Here is a 14,771-nt window from a genome sequence, read left to right as displayed (position 1 = left end):
CAAGAGAGATAAATGGAATGTACAGAGAACTGCTAACATAAATAGGAAGTGATGCATAGCAAAGGAATGATGCAAGAGCTGTGGAGCCTGGAGGAATGCGGATTTTCCACTTAACGCCAATCGCTCTGACCTTCTGCCTGTGCCCCCTTGGAGGTTAGGGTCTTCCCAGACCCCTCGCCTTCTCCCCCGAGCCTGGGTTGAAAGAGCATCCATGCTTCCCTCACCTTCTCTCCTCCTTACTCAGCTTTGGTTTTCCCCGTAGCACTGGCCTGACCCCCCTCCCCCAACTTCTGTTTCTGTGTGTCGGTGTGTGTCCTGCCAACCTCCCCACAGTGGCCAGCACATTAGACGGAATTCACTGAGTCTCAGGCTGTGCTGCCAGGATGGGACGTGCCCAGACCGTTAGGACAGTGATTTTGGCAACAGAACTCAAGAGCCAGGAAAAAGAGAGTGCAGTCCACACCCTTGAACTGGTCCTCACGCCCTGGGAGTGGGACTCCTGTGGCCCTGGGGGTGGGGCGGGGCGGGAGGGCGCTGCCTCCCCTTCGGAAGCCCTGTGTGGGGCCCATAGCTCGGCTCACATGGAGAGCCGGCACAGTTCAGGGCCCTCTACTCCCTGCGGCCTTGCAGCCTGGCCGGAGCTCATGTCAGAGCAACTTGCGGAGCCCTCTCACAGGGCAGGGACTGTGCTGCATCCTCCGTGGACCCAGCCCTTTATTCCTCTGGGAGGTTTCTGAACGAGCTTGTTTCCTACAGACGAGACAAGTGAAGCGAAGGAGTCACCTGTCTAGGACGGTAAGTAGCTGAGCCAGGACTGGAACCCAGGTCCTCTGACGGCAGAAACGCACACAGAACCCGTGGTGTGGGTGTGCCTCTGGGGCAGCGCAGAGCCTGGGACAGCAGAGTGACACATAGGGCCTTAGAGACACACAGCCACCGTGTTGGCGACCATCCTAGAAACATGGCCATCATATTGTTTCACCTAGAACAAGGGTGTACGGTTTTCCTGAAGTGGCCTCCCAAGTCCTTGGTTCAATTCAGCAGAAGTGCATCAGTGATCTACTCTGCAAGCTTCTGACACTCATTTGCTCCTGAGAATGGGGGATGGTGAGTGAAGCCCGAGAGGATGCCCCGAAGCCTCCAGTGTGGAGCCATCAGAACTTGCAGGAGGGATCAGGTGCCCTGTAGAGATCCCAACCTGATCGCTTATCACCTCTGCTGACTCTGAGGAAATCACCTAGCCTCTCTGAGCGTCAGCTGTCTCATTCATAACAATTATCAGGAGCCAAGTAATAGCTGCTCAATATCGTCTTGGTGTGATTTACATTAGTAACAGTTGTAAGCACCTTGATGTCTAAGACTAATGACACTATGGACCATGGTCATTTCAGAACAGTCTAAAGCTATTTAAAAGGACATGGAAAATGTGCCCCAAGTGATATAGTTTAAAAAAAAATCTAGATACAAAAACTCTATTGATAATTTGATTTTAAAGGTATCATGAAGGAAATAGTCCAAAATGTTAAATGTTTGTCTACAGGTGATAGGACACCAGGATGAATGTTTTTTTCATTATACTTTCTTATATTTTCTGAATGTTCCACAAGGAGTTTTCATTGTTTTCACAATCAGACAAAACAGTGTTTATAAATGTGTTTCATTTTATACCTTATTGGTGAATTCTTTAACAGGAAGAGTAGGGTTAGAAGAGGGGGATATCAGAGAAAAAGATGAAAGAAGAGAGAGCTCAGTTCCTGTTGGCAATTATTGAGCATCTGCTGTGTGCAGGCACTGTGTAGGGTGTGGATTGTGATAGTTGAGTGAGATCTCAAAGAACAAGGTGTTGCTGGGCAGATAGGCAAGGAAATGGCATGTGCAAAGGCCCTGGGGTATGAAATAGGCATGGAGAGCAGCTAGTGAGGCCTTTCAGGGGGAGGAGAGAGCGTGGTTGGGAGATGGGCAGGCTGAAAATGCCCTTGAGAGGTCCTTTCAGCTGTATCAAGGGGTTCAGGCTGCGTCCTGGGGGCCCTGGAGTTACTGTGGGCTTTTTTGTTTCAGTTGAAATTTTTCTTGAGATAATTGTAGATTCGCATGCAATTGTAAGAAGCAATACAGAGACAGCCCTCACTCACTTTGCTCAGTTTTCCCCAGTGGTGACATTTTGCAAAACTACACAATAATATCACAACCAGATGTTGATGCAATCCACTGATATTCAGATTTCCTCACTCATACTTTGTGTGTTTGTGGTATGTAGTATGTGTATGTGCTTGTATATAGTAAATTCTACACAATATTATCACCTGTGTAGCTTCTGGTTATCTACCACCACAGTCAGGACTCTGAACGTTTCCAACATCCCAGGGATCCTTCATGCTGCCTTTTTAGAAACACACCCACCTCCCTCCTGGCCCTTTCCTGTACCATCCACCAGACCTGAGGATCGTTTCACTGTTCAGGGTGAGGAGGAGGAGGATTGTGAAAAGAGCTCACAGGGCTTGGGGTGGGCTGTGAGTCAGGGTACCAAGTTTGGGGCTTGCTGCATACATATAGTCAAAGCTATGGTTTTTCCAGTGTATGGTTTTCCATGTATGGATGTGGTAGTTGCACCATAAAGAAGGCTGAGAGCTGAAGAATTGATGCTTTCAAATTGTGGTGCTGGAGAAGATTCTTGAGAATCTCTTGGGCAGCAAGGAGATCAAACCAGTCAATCCTAAAGGAAATCAACCCTGAATGTTCATGGGACTGATACTAAAGCTGAAGCTCCAATACTGTGGTCACCTGATGCAAAGAGCCGACTCATTGAAAAAGACTCTGATGCTGGGAAAGATTGAGGGCAAGAGGAGAAGAGGGCAACAGAGGTGCTTGCATGACATCCCCGACTCAATGGACATGAGTTTGAGCAAACTCCGGGAGATGGTGAAGGACAGGGAAGCCTGGCGTGCTGCAGTCCATGGGATCGCAAAGAGTTGGACAGGACCGAGAGACCAAACAACAGGTTAGCTGTGGCAGATGGAATGTCCTAGAGAACAATGGGCTTACAAACCCAGGGATGAGGAGACAAGTCTGAGCTGGAGGCTGAGATTTGGAGTCTCCACCTATCCTGGGTGAAGCTTTGAGTTTACTGGGGAGGCAGAGGAGTGGGAAGAGGGAACACAGGAAGAACCAAGAAGAGGAGCCCCATCCCTAATGTAAATCCCTTTTTTAGGTTTCTGCCCACTGCCAAAGGCCCACAGACTGGATACCTTGTTTTCCAGCAGCTACCTCCTGCCCCCCGTCAAATCTGGCTCTTGCATAGGAAGCCCCTGGGAATCCCCTCAGGGCTCCCCAAACCCACATGACCCCCTGCCTTTGTCTTCAGTGTGAGCCTCGAGCCAGGCAAGGAATGTCCTGCGCCATAGACATCCTTAGCTGCGTCGGGTTCAGGCTCCTGATCGCATTGCTAAACCCGGCCCTGCACTGTAGGAAGGGACCTTAACGATAACTGAATCCAAAGCCTTTAATTTAAAAAAGAGAGAAGGGATTCTCAGAGGAGAGAGACGATCTGCCGGAAGAAAGGCGGCTGTGCGTAGTCACCTCCAGAAACTGCTTTGCCCATCAGGAAAACCCCAGGAGAGGTAGACGACTGTTTCTGAACTCTTTCAATCACCAGGTTCATTGAGCATCTATTAGGTACCAGGCAGCGCCAGGCTGTCTGCATACGGGGAGGGATTAGGCGCGGGCTCTACTGGGGATGGATAGACACCGAAGGGTTAAATTCCGGGAGTTCCGCGTGGGGCGGGGGCGGCAGGGGGGAGTGCAGAGGAGTCTCCCAGAGGAGAAGGCCGCTCCCCAGCTTCTCAGCCTCCGGAAACCTGGGCGAGAACAGTCTAGGAAGGGCTGCCCCGTTGGCGCGCAGCCTCCTCCGCACAGCCCCTCTGGCCCCGGGAGCGGTCGCTCTCGAATTACAACAAAAGGGGCCGGAGGCCGGGCCTGCTGCGGCGGCCGCCTTCAGGGAAGGGGGTGGGTCCGGGGAGGGATTTGCCGTCCGACGCTGGTTAAAAGTGCCGGGAAAAGGGTTCAGGAGCCACTCCAGCCCACGGCTTCCTAAACTTGGGAGTTCACTTTCTTCAACCACCGGAGAAGTCGTCGGCTCGCCCCCATCCGCTCGGGAAAGGGGCTCCGCGGCGACGGGCGCAGAGAGGAGCCCCCAGTGGAGAGCCGGGCCCAGCCGAGCAGTGCGCACCACTTCTGCCAAGTAAGAGCGCTGCCTGAGCCGCCCCCGCCCCAGGGCGGTTCGCGCGCAAGCGGAGGTCTGGGTGGGGTCTTCAGGATCCGCTCCCCACGCGCCGCCTCTCAGCAGTGCGTGGGGCTCCCGGGACCTACGAGGCGGGCACACAGAGAGAAAGCTTGTTGCTCGGAGATGCGAGGACTTGCAGGCTAACGGGACCCACCCAGTCCCACCTCGCCTGAACCCCGCTAACCTCGCCGGTTAGCCCACGCAGCAGGCGCGCCCCCGGGAGCTGGCCGCTAGGTCCGTGGCTCGCCAGGGGCGCCTGCAACCAGGCAGGACAGAGCCAGTCGAGACCCGGTGCGGGCTAGGTGCCTAGGAGGGCGCAGCGTAGGGCCACGGACACTGAGGGCTGCGCCGGTGCCTGGAATTCTGGCTTTTGAGGAGGTGGAGCGCGCGGGGGGCTGGGGGCGCACTGGGGCGTCCCCTGAGCTGTGGCTTTGGGTATGTGGAACACACTGGGTTGGGATGGGGTGTGCGAAGGTCTGGGGCTAGGGCGCAGCCGGAGAGCCCTAGCGTCAAATGCCTGGAATTGGTTTTCTCGTCAGCGGGCCGGAAAGGCTAGGCTGAGCGCTGGAGTGCGCGCTGAGTCCTTTGGGCAGAGAGGTCCGCTCCGCGCCCCAGGTAGCAGTTCCTGGCCTGTCTGGGTACCAGGAAACCCCTCCCGCCGTTATCGCACGGAGGCTCTGGAGCAGAAAAGCGCCAGCACAGACGAATCCATGGATGGTACATGCAGGATCGCCTTGGGGCTAATTCTGGTTTTATGCTGAAACTCCATCCGTCTTCAGTGCTCGCAATTTATACGCAGGCGCTTTGCACACCTTCCTCCCCTCTACTCCCCCAACTCCCCCCCCCCCCCGCGCTCTCCCGACCCGACCCGCCAACCCCCCATCTGGAGCGCTCTGGAGTAGCTGCCTGCAAGAGCAGTCGCTGTAAATCAGCGCCGGGGTAGATGACTGGAAAAATCAGAGGAATTCCTTCCTCCTAGTAGTCTCTCACCGGCCCCAAGAAAGACCACCGAAACGCAGCGGGGGTGGGGTGAGGGGAGGCGGTGGAACACCACCCGGGAGGGGACTGAACTTCTCCAGGCTAGGAATCCTCAAGTGCGGATGAGAAGAGAGGTGAGAATCAGAGTCAGAAACACGCCCCACGTTAATTTCGTCCACTGAAATCTTGAAACTGCGGAGATCTTCAGATCGGTCCAGTGGATTCTTTTCTGTGCAAGAGAAAAGTGCTGAAGCTCAAGGCTACACACTTGGTTAGTGGGTGTGGAGACTTGAATCCAAACCCCCCACTCCAGGCTCCTCGCCTACCTCACGGCTAGCCGGTCTGTCCCGGACCCTAAAAGACCATTTGTCACCCTTGGTGGAGTTACTTGGTTATTTATGGTGCATTATGTACTCAATGGTCAGGGCTGGGGCTCAGGGCTGGGGCTTAGGACTGAGACGAAGTGCTCGCTTCCCTGGTCGGCTTCCAGGTGAACGACGGACTCCCGGGACTCTTCCTTGGCTAAGTTGTTCCTTTCCCTCTGTCTTTTATTCTGTTCCTCTTCCTGGTGCCTAGAATCCATCTCTGGACTGGCCATCAAATCCACGGTAAATTGGGCTTCCCCAGTGGCTCAGCGGTAAAGAATTTTCCTGCAATGCAGGAGTGGCAGGGGAAGTGAGTTTGATCCCTCGGTTGGGACGATCCCCTGGAGGAGGGCATGGCAACCCACTCCAGTACTCTTGCCTGGTGAATCCCACGGTGCATGTGTGCGCATGCGCGCCAGCATTTCTCTGTCTCTGATTTTGTATTAAAAAAGTGATTTGGTCCAAGGCCCTTTAGTCCTTAAGCGACAGAGTTGAATAGGAAACTTAGGTCTGAAGAGGAAGCATCACCTTGACGTTACAGTCGGCTGACATTCTGGTGCATGGCAGATGGGAAATTCTGCGGAGATGTTTTCATATGTCTCCTTTACCACTGGCCTCTTCACCTGGCCTCTCCTGGCCTTTTCCTGAGGTTTGTCTCTGACAGCTGTATGCCCAGTGTACAAGGGCCTTGTACATGAGACAGATTTTCTGTGCTTTGGGAGGTGATCATTAGTGAAGCTGTCTAGTATCCTAGAAAATTCTACACTGTTTATTTAAAAATCATGTTTTTATTCTGAAAAATTCCAAATATAGACAATAATAGGGAAAAGGCCCCCATATACTTCCCACTCAGCTTCGACAGTTATCCACATTTTGCCATACTTACTTGTCTATCCCTTTCCAATTTCTATTTCACAGAAGTATTTTTTAAACATTTGTTTTTATTTGCTTGGCTGCGCCAGGTCTTAGTTGCAGTGTAGAAGCTCTTAATTGGGGCTTCTCAAGTGGCCCTAGTGGTAAAGAACCTGCCTGCCAATGCAGGCGATGTAAGAGACATGGGTCAGTTCCTGGATCAGGAAGATCCCCTTGTGGAGGGCACAGCAATCCGCTCCAGTATTCTTGCCTGGAGAATCCCATGGACAGAGGAGCCTGGCATGCTACAGTCCATCGGGTCACAAATAGACATGACTAAAGCAACTTAACACGCGCTCCTGAACGCATAATTGAGGCATGTAGGATCTAATTCCCTGACCAGGGACCAAACCCAGGCCCTCTACTTTGGGAACATGGAGTCTTAGCCACTGGACCTCCAGGGAAGTCCATAGTGGAAGTATTTTAAAGCAAATCTCAGACATACAGTCCTTTCATCCCTATGCAGTTCAGTGTGACCTTTAAAAACATTAAATAACCAAGATAGGTAAGAGTAATTCTTTGGTATCATCTAACACCCAGTCCATGTTCAATTTTTCCCCTAATTTCCACCCAAATGTCTTTTTACAGTTGATCTATGTTCTGTTGATGTATATGATTTTTGTTCAAATTGTATATTATTCCTTTCAAACCACTTTTCTACCTCCTGTGTTATTTGATTCACACAACTTCCCACTAAAGAGCGAGGTGGGTTTTGTTGAATTCATTTTACAGTTGAGGGAGCTGGTCAGCAGAGAAGCAGTCCCAATGGCACAGCTGGTAACTGGCAGAGCCCAGAACTGACCCAGCATCCTCCTTCCGGGGCAGCGGCGGTTCTGTTTCTCTGCGCTCTTCATGGAATATCAGCTGTTCTCTGACTCATTCATCCTGGCTCTCGCTTCATCCTGGGCTTATCACTTCCTATTCACCTGGTATCAGAAACCCCAGTGTAAATATTTAGTAATTGGCCATTTGGTGCTGGAGATAAATCAGCGGCAAAGTCAGGAAGCCTGGGCTTATTTTCCAGCTTATGGGAAAGCAACTCACCTCTGGAGAACTCAGGGCGGCCCCCTCTGAATTAAGAGCCATCATCCTTCCCATTCTCAGGCTCCTAGTTCTGAAAGTAGGATGAGTGAAATGACTGGAGCCGCAATTCCTGGAAGAGATAAACAGCCCACGAAGAAATTTCATTGAGAACAATTACCCCTCACTCTTCTTTGCCCAAGTATTTTGGCCGCTGGCGTCTTTAACAGGAGATGGCTGAATTCTATGGCAACAAAGAGGCTCCCCTCTGAAGTTCTTCATTTATGGACAATTTTGTTTATTCTGCCATTGTCTGATGAGGCTAGAAGACACCAGAACTTTCTACTTTTAGCATTTTCACTACTTGTGTTTATTTGCTTTGGAAAGGGGTAATAACAAAGTCATTTTTACATCTTATTAATGAGATTCATGAGTTGTAATTCTCCCTCCTTGGCTGGCTGTGGGGGAAAATGAAATCTCTTATTTCTTGATGCCTAGATTTTCTGCTGTCATATTCTTTGCCCTGAAATAGACATCAAATGAATAGACCTTCCACAATACAGCCCATTAGGGACCGAGAAACTGGTTGCTCCAGTCCCGTTATTCAACATAGGAACTCCAAAGGGACAGAGCGTTACCTTTTAACCATGCTGTCTTCTGGCAGCTAACAGACTGTCTCTGTAGGGACAGTAAAATTTCTAGGTGATTCGTTGTCAGCAGCTGCTGTAGCTTTCTTCCTTTTACAGTTTTGGGAGCTTTAGGAGGTACAGATGTCCTCTCCTGGGGCTGCTTGAGTTTAGGAGGACAGCTTGTAATGACTGTCATTCATCTCCCTCTGGAGAAGGGCATTATGATCAGTCTGCCTAGGAGTGTCACACAGACCCATCTGGACCCCGGGGGTCCTGAGGCCTTGGATGAGGTAGCTGCAGCCTGTCCTGCTCCAGACCCAGAGAGCCAGCAAGACTAACAATCATGACCCAGCAAAGGGAGAGCGAAGTGGATCGCAGAGTCACAGATCCGCAGCAATGCCCTACTCATCTTCTGAGTCTCTGCCCTGTCTCAGTTGAAGTGAGTCCTCAGATCTTCTCATCCTGGTCATTTCAGTTGTCCTTTTGCAGGAGGTGCGTGTGATGGGCAGGGAGCACAGTCCAGCCAGCTGTGCTGGCCGGTCTTCCCCAGCCACCTGTATCAGAAACATCTTTAGGCATCAGAACCAGCCTTTCAGAACAGGTACTTGTTCCAGGGTGATAAAGCATCATGGTGACAGTTTGGATATGATGTCTGTCAGAAATGAATGGATAAAGAAGAAGTGGCACATGTACACAATGGAATATTACATACCCATAAAAAGGAATGAAAATTTCCTTTAAAAAGGAACTTTTTACCCATAAAAGTCTGTTAATTCTAGTGAGCTGAATGAACCTAGAACCTGTGACGTAGAGTGAAGTAAGGCAGGAAACACGCCTATGAATACACCTCTGTTGTATATATTAGGGCTTCCCAAGTGGCGCTAGTGATAAAGAGCCTGCTTATCAGTGCTCGAGATAAAAGAGACACAGATTCAATCCCTGGGTTGGGAGGATCCCCTGGAGAAGGTAATGGCAATGCATTCCATTATTCTGACCTGGAGTATCCCATGGACAGAGGAGCCTGGTGGGCTAGGGTCCATAGGGTCGCAAAGAGTTGGACGTGACTAAAGCAACTTGGCACTCATGCTTTGTATATTAATGCATTAACATACCAGAGGTTCCTTGCATAGGACCCAGACTCCAGCTGTAGCCACCACATAGATTTATGTGAGAAAAATAACATGAATGAAGTCTGTTTAACAAAAAAATGTCCAGAGTTTTAAAAACTATTTATCACTTTTCTTGACAGAAACAATATACCCAGATAAGTGTGTACAGCAAATGAGGGTGTAGAGTGAGAATCAACTCAGCGGAGGTGAGGACGTAATTAGGATCACAGTTAATAAGTTCTCCTGGCCCAAGTCTTTTTCATCCCTTCACTTGAAATACCTTTTATATTATATTATAATGGCTTCCCTGGTGACTCAGTCAATAAAGAATATGCCTGCAATGCAGGAGACCTGGGTTCGATCCCCAGGTTGGGAAGATCCTCTGATGAAGGAAATGGCAACCCACTCAATTATTCTTGTCTGGGAAATGCCATGGACAGAGGAACCTGGTGGGCTCTGGAGTGGAGCCCATGGAGTCCATGGAGTGGAAAAGAGTCGGACAAGACTTAGCAACTAAACCACCATTAGGTTATAATGTCATACAGGAGTGATGATGCATTTTCTTTTTAGTTTTTTCCTGTTGGAATCTGTCAGACAAGCAGACACAGCTGGCCTGGGGCTGCCCCGCGTCAGGGGCTCCCAAACGTCTTCCTTGAAGCATTGCCAACATGATGCTGAGGGCATCTTCTGAGAAAATACTGCCGCTTGCCTATAAAGCTTGTGCTTTATGAGAAGATAACTTCTGTTGATGACTTGCAAACAGCTCACTTTTGCTCAGACAGTTTCTTTATACTGTCTTCTTGAACTTGGATCCATGAACTTCCCCCATCCCCAGCCCTGTCCCTGGACATGCATGTCCTGGGATAAACACAGCACAACTTTCCAGATGCCTGCATGACTCACGACCTAGTGAGAAAGATGTTTCTCTAAATATAAAGATGTTCCAGCTCTTCTGAAACAAACACGAATATAAATTTGAGTAAAGTACCTTTTAAAAGTACCTCTTCCAGAAGAATAACGAATGTAAGTGACATGGCACCAAGCCTAAGTATACAAATGGAAACGCATTCGTTTTCATTTTTATTCTGATAAAATACACAAAACATAAAACTCACCATTGTGACCATTTTTAAGTGTACCTTTCAGTGGTATTGCATACATTCACATTGTTGTACAACCATCACCACCATCTGTTCCAGAATTTTTTTCATCTTCCAAAAATGAAACTCTGTACGCATTAAACACTGACTCCCTCCTTCTCTCATCACCCTGGCAAGCACCATTCTACTTTCTGTCTCTATGGTTTTAATTACCCTTTGTTGTTGTTGTTCGCTAAGTCGTGTCCAACTCTTTGCAACTCCATGGACTGCAGCATGCTAGGCTCCTCTGTCCTTCACTATCTCTTGGAGTTTGTGCAAATTCATGTCCATTGGATTAATTAATTAATTACTCTAAATACCTCATATAAATGGAATCATACACTGTTTGTCTTTTTGTGACTTGCTTATTTCACTTAACACAGCTGTGGTCCCCAACCTTTTTGGCACAAGGGACCAGTTTCATGGAAGACCATTTTTTCCATGGTCCAGTGGAGGGGAGGGATGGTTTTGGGATGACTCAAGCACATTACACTAAGCACATTACATTTATTGGGCAATTAATTTCATTATTATTACCTTGTGATACATAATGAAATCATTATACAACTCCCCATAATGTGGAATCAGTGGGAGCCCTGAGCTAGTTTTCCTGCAACCGGATGGTCCTGTCTGGGGTGATGGGAGACGGTGGGAGCCACTCCCCAGCAGCGCCTGTGTCACCACTTCAGCTCCACCTCAGATCATCAGACATTAGCTTCTCGTAAAGGGCTGTTAGCCTAGACCCCTCGCATGCTCAGTTCACAGTAGGACGCAGGCTCCTATGAGAATCTAATGGCGTCACTGATCTGACTGCAGGCGGAGCTCAGGTGGTAACGTGAGCAGTGGGCACGGCTGTAAGTGCAGAAGAAGCTTTGCTTGCTCCTCCACGACTCATCTCCAGCTCTGTGGCCCGGAGAGCAGGGGTGAGGGGGTTGGGATGGTGGACCCCTTACTTAACATATTGTCTTCAACTTTCGTCTGTGTTGTAACATGTGCCCGAATTTCCTTGCTTGTTAAGACTGAATGAAATTCCACTGTGTGTATGTGCTACTGTATGTGCTACAGGCAAGAATACTGGAGTGGGTTGCCAGTTCCTTCTCCAGCAATGTGGCAGACCCGGTTTCAGTTCCTGGGTAGGGATGATCCCCTGGAGAAGGAACTGGCGGCATACTCCAGTACTCTTGCCTGGAGAATCCCATGGACAGAGGAACTTGTGGGCTACAGTCCATGGGATCACAAAGAGTTGGACATGACCAAGAACTGCTTTTTTGTCACCTTCTGTTAGATCATGAGTTTTAAGCCTTGAGTGAAAAAAATTCTCAAGTGAAAAATTCCTGCCTTCCTTCCTCTTTCCATTCCCACCTGGTCCCCTCTTGATTTCTTTCTATATTTCTGGCTGTGCCAGATCTTCTCGCAGTGCACAGGCTTCTCTGGTTGTGGCACTCAAGCTTTGTTGCCCCGAGGACGTGGGATCTTAGTTCCTCGACCATGGATCGAATCCTCATCCCCTGTGTTGGAAGACAGATTCTTCACCCCTGGACCACCAGGGAAGTCTCTGGTCCCCTCTGTTATTAACTAAAATGATTTATGAGTGACATCCTAGTTGCCAGAGACTCAGCCAGTCTCTGTAAGAGACAAATATGAGTAAGACATGATATTCAACATGTGCATTTAAAAATAAGTCATCAGTCAAGAATGATATGCTGAAGCCTGGCAGCTGACTCCGTGGTGCTCACGTGGTGCTGACAGCAGCTTCAGAGCAGAGCCAGAGAAAGTGTGGAGCTTGGGCTTGTTGCATCTCACAAAGGGGGTAAGATTACCTGTCAGGTGACCTGGAATTGCTCTAGCATGCCCGGAACCAAAGTGTGGGAATAATTTGAAGAGCAAGCTTTTGAGTGGCCTTGAATTCAGATGCACTGAATGTCCGAGAGCACTCTGCTAACCTTGAGGTTTAGGGACCATTTTAATGATTTAAAAAGAAAAAACAAAAATTTGGACATCAGTGAACCCCATGAGGTCTCTAATCCTTTCCAGTGGCACTGTTAATATTCTCAAATTGATGTTATCCAGGCTCTCAAAGCCACACCCACCTCCCCACCCCACTATCAACCCCCTATGTAATCTGTTACCCCATCATCATGATGTTGCAGCATGATGGTACCCTGTTCGTGCATACTAAGTCGCTTCAGTTGTGTCTGACTCTGCGACCCTGTGGACCATAGCCCGCCAGGCTCCTCTGTCCATGGGATTCTCTTGGCAAGAATGTTGGTGGGTTGCCATGCCCGCCTCTAGGGGACCTTCCCCATCCAGGGATCAAACCCTCATCTCTTAGATCTCCTGCATTGGCAGTGGGGCTCTTTACCACTAGCTCTTCCTGGGAAGCCCCTAGCTTCTTCTTTGCCTGGAGCGTTGCTAGTTTCCCAGCTGGCCTCCTTTCCCTTGCTGTTAACCCATGGGAAGTCATTCTTTATGCAGTAGACACAGTGATCTTTCTAGAGCAGAGGTGGGTAAACTTTTTCTCTAAGAGTCAGATACCAGATATTTCAGACTTATTTAACAGGTCCATTCGATCTTCGTTGCAACTGATCAACTTGGCTGTTTTCATGGGAAAGCAGCCATAAACAACAAGAAATGAGAGCATGGCTGTGTTCCAAGACTTTTGTTTCCAAAAACGTCACAGATTTGGCCCACGTGCTGTAGTTGGCTGACTCTGCTTTTAATCACAGATCTACCCTCCCTCACCCTCCTGCTTACATTTTGTTGGTTTCTGATCCCCCAAAGGAAAACTCAGCTTGTTGGTATGACATGCAACTTTCCTCATGGTCCTCTACTTGCTTCTCCAAGCTCACCTCTTCCACATCCCCTCACCCTACCCACTATCCCAGCCGTTCCACTTTTTATCTTGCAATTCTGAGCCCCACATGGCTTTCAGAACCCCATGTGTTATTTCACACCTGTCTGGAATGGTCTCCCTTCCCCACCATCAACCTGTCAAACTCCCTCTTCCCTTCAAAACCTGTCTGGATGTCAGCTGTCAAAGTCTTTGCCCGTTCCTCATCTCCAACTGTAATCACTGTCTTTTCAGTTCTGTTTCTGTGTTTGCTTCTCTAAATACACTGTGAACTCCTTGAAAACAGAACCCACATCAAGATTCATCTTTGAATCCCAGTGTCTAATACAATGCCTGCCAGGTAACAGATGCTTGGTAAATAGATATTACTAAACTGAAGTGTCAGTTAAGTAGATTCCTTTTTAGAAAGCTTAATTGAAATATAATCCACATGCTATAAATTTCACCCATTTAAAGTGGTCAAGTCAATGGAGTTTGGCATATTCACAGATACATGCAATCATCACAAAGAGAAAACTGTATGTATTAGCCATCTCCTCTTCCACCCATCCCCTTACACCCACCCCTGAATAGCCACTAATCTATTTTCTCTCTATTACCAATTCTGGATATTTCATATAAAGGATTCATATAATATATGGTATTGTCTAGCTTCTTTTAGTTCATATGATGTCTTGAAGCTTCATCCATATAATGGCATGTAGCCATACTTCATTCCTTTTTCTGACCTAATAATAACATTCCACTGTGAGGATACACCCCCATTTTGTTTATCCATTCACTGTTGATGGACATTTGCGTAGTTTCCACCTTTCAGTGATAATGAATAGCACTGTTTTAAATATGTGTGTGCAAATTTCTGTGTTAACATCTGTTTTCAATTCTCTTGGGTATATAAGTAGGAGTGGAATTGCTGGGTCATATGGTAATACTTTGTTAAACTTTCTAAGGAATTCTCAATCTATTTTCCGCAGTGGCTGCACCATTTTATATCCATGCAGCAGTGAGGCTGCCGGTTTCTCCACATCTTCACCAACACCTACTTTTCTCCACTTAAAAAAAAAATATAAATTATAGCCGTCCTAGTGGGTGTGAAGTGGTACTACATTGAGGTTTTTGTTTGCATTTCCCTAATGACTAATGATATTGAGCATCTTTCCATGTGCTTGTTGGTTATTTGTATGTCTCTTCAGGGAAATGCCTAGTCAAGTCCTGGGTCCATTTTTAAATCAGATTGCTTGTCTTTTTGTTGCTGAATTTTAAGAGTTTTTGTATATCCTGGATACTAGATCTTTCTCAGATACATGATTTACAAATATTTTGTCTTATTTGTAGATTGTCTTTTCACTTTGTTGATATTTCTTTTTCTCAATTCACATCACATTTACTCAGTATTTATTCTGTGCTGGACATGGAGGACCTGGGGATGTATCTACCCTCCAAGGGGTTCACAGTCTTAGGAGGGAAACAGATATGTAAACAATACAAT

At 48.1% G+C, this 14,771-nt stretch overlaps 1 protein-coding gene across 1 annotated transcript in view; it reads left to right on the top strand.

Moving 5' to 3' along the window:
* The first annotated feature begins 3,969 nt into the window (after positions 1-3,969).
* The window catches only part of LOXL2 (lysyl oxidase like 2), a 108,434-nt gene continuing 97,632 nt past the window's right edge, over positions 3,970-14,771 (top strand). The window contains exon 1 of the mRNA XM_043453935.1: positions 3,970-4,237. The gene's annotated coding sequence lies outside the window, so the exon portion shown is untranslated. The remainder of the gene's footprint in view (positions 4,238-14,771) is intronic.

The sequence above is a fragment of the Cervus canadensis genome, chromosome 30 (genome assembly GCF_019320065.1).
Source record: "Cervus canadensis isolate Bull #8, Minnesota chromosome 30, ASM1932006v1, whole genome shotgun sequence".
Taxonomy (NCBI): Eukaryota; Metazoa; Chordata; class Mammalia; order Artiodactyla; family Cervidae; genus Cervus; species Cervus canadensis.
The sequence above is the reverse complement of the archived record's forward strand: the minus strand, read 5'-3'. Positions and strand labels throughout refer to the sequence as shown.